This window comes from Macaca mulatta, chromosome 7, assembly GCF_049350105.2.
Source record: "Macaca mulatta isolate MMU2019108-1 chromosome 7, T2T-MMU8v2.0, whole genome shotgun sequence".
NCBI classification, from domain to species: domain Eukaryota; kingdom Metazoa; phylum Chordata; class Mammalia; order Primates; family Cercopithecidae; genus Macaca; species Macaca mulatta.
Window position 1 is genome coordinate 31,184,909 of NC_133412.1, and position 2,139 is coordinate 31,187,047.

At 46.0% G+C, this 2,139-nt stretch overlaps 1 pseudogene; it reads left to right on the plus strand.

Moving 5' to 3' along the window:
• The first annotated feature begins 941 nt into the window (after positions 1-941).
• Positions 942-1,825, plus strand: LOC100429022 (DCN1-like protein 3 pseudogene; annotated as a pseudogene).
• Positions 1,826-2,139: the final 314 nt, after the last annotated feature.

A 2,139-nucleotide genomic window follows, 5' to 3' on the forward strand; every position in this document is an offset into this window, starting at 1 on the left:
TGCGTCTCACAAAATAGCCAAATTTCTCCTCTATGGGAACTTTTCTGAGCTATCTTTAGCAAACCACCATTTAAGTTTACATATAACTGTGAATTCAGAGGTATACCATTCTTCTAATAGATTGCTATAGTTTAACAGACTTAGAAATTAAAACATTGAAAATATTTAAAGAAGCCAATGGATCCTGACTTTCTTTTTTTTTTTTTTTTTTTTTTTGGAGACGGAGAGTCTTTCAATTCAGTTCTGTAAACTACTTTTGAGACCGTACTTAGTATATGTAAGAGTCAATATTAGGTATGTGCTGGAGGCCCCTGTCCTGGGAGTCTAGCTCTTCTGTTACCATTCCCTGAACTGTGTCTGTCCCTGAGCTTAGACTGTACTGCTACACTGCTCCCTGCACATGACAATAACCTATGGGCAGTTTTCCAAGTTTAGGATTAGGGTTGGGCAGGGTGAATGATCAATATAATAGTTTCTACCCCAAGGAGCTCACACTCAAGCAAAGAATGTAATGCATGGATGAGTAGCTATAATACAAGTAGACATCCTTTAGCTATCACTTATGCCTTGTGGGTTTTAAGAGGGAATACAGGCCTTGGGGGGTAGGGGAGCTTCCGGTTGGCCAACAATGAAGAGGTGGTGGCAGTGGTGGAAGAAGAGCTGGCAGCGCGGGTAAGGAGCCTGGAAACGTGAGCGGGGAGGGTAGGTGGTTTGGCCCCCATGGACCTCCATCATCTCTAGGAAGCATTTGACTGGAGGAACATTTGGTGCAGCTGCTTTTGGACAAATTCTTCTGTTAAAAAGCCAGTTGATGCCACTTGCTTTTGGAGTGGTGGGTTGGCTGGCTCCTCCAGCTGATGGCATTTTGAGGTATGTGGGCCAGCTGTAGCCAGGGCATCCAATCCTGAGGGGGCCGCTCTAGAGGTAGGGCCACCAGCACAATGGGTCAATGTGTCACGAAAGTGCAAGAATCCCTCATGGACCCTGGGCAACACGAATGGAGCCCCTGACCCCAGGAGCAAATTGCACAGCAGGTGGGGTGCAGGCCACCGGGAGGAGCAGGTGCCACCCTACGGCAAGCCAGGTGGGAACATCCTCATCAATGGGACCAAGAAGGTGGAGGCTGCTGCTGAGGCTGACGCTCGGGAGAGTCCACGTTCAATGCCTTCCTTGCATTGATAGTTGGAAGAACTGTTCAGGTGCTACAAAGATGAGCAGAAGGTTGCAATTTTGGAGGAAGGGATGGAGTGTTTTTGCGATGACCTTTGTGTCGACCCCACAGAATTTTGAATGCTGCTCTTGGCTTGGAAGTTCGAGGCTGCAACCATGTGCAGGTTCAACAGGAAGGAGTTTTTTGTTGGCGGCAAAGCAGTAAGTGCAGACGGTATTGACGGAATCTGTGTACAGTTCCCTAGCCTCTTCACAGAAGCTAAACAAGCGGATAAATTCAAGGATCTCTACCAGTTTACATTTCAGTTTGGCCTGGATGCTGAAGAAGGGCGGTGGTCACTGCACCGGGAAACAGCCATCGCACTGTGCAAACTAGTCTTTACCCAGAACAGTCCTCTGGTATTGGACCAATGGCTGAAATTCCTAAGAGAGAACCCCTCAGGGATCAAGGACATCACCCAGGACACTTGGAATATGTTCTTTAACTTCACTCAGGTGAGGTCCTGACCTCATCAACTATAGCAAAGATGAGGCCTGGCCAAGCCTCTTTGATATGTTTGTGGAGTGGGAAATGGAGCAAAGGAAAAGAGAAGGGGAAGGGACAGGTACACTCAGCCCAGGGCCTGAGGGCTTGTGTCCCAAGAAGCAGACTTAGTGGCTCTGTCCCAGGAGCAGCAGCAAAGATTTGCTACTGCCCTGCAGCCAACCAAGGCATTAGACCTTTCTGGAAATTACTGAAGATCTGGACATTTTCTATTTTACATCTTTCTCTGCCTTGTATCTGAAAGGGCTCTAATATGCTTTATTATATTTTAGGCACTTTTTAAATTTTTTTGTTATTTTTGTTTCTTTTTTTGCGGGGGGAGTCTCCAAAAATATTTGAACCTGGCTACATACATTTTGTGTATTTTTGTTTGAAATCTTCCATAGAATGAGCCTATTATTTATTGCACAAATTAGATTTGTGTC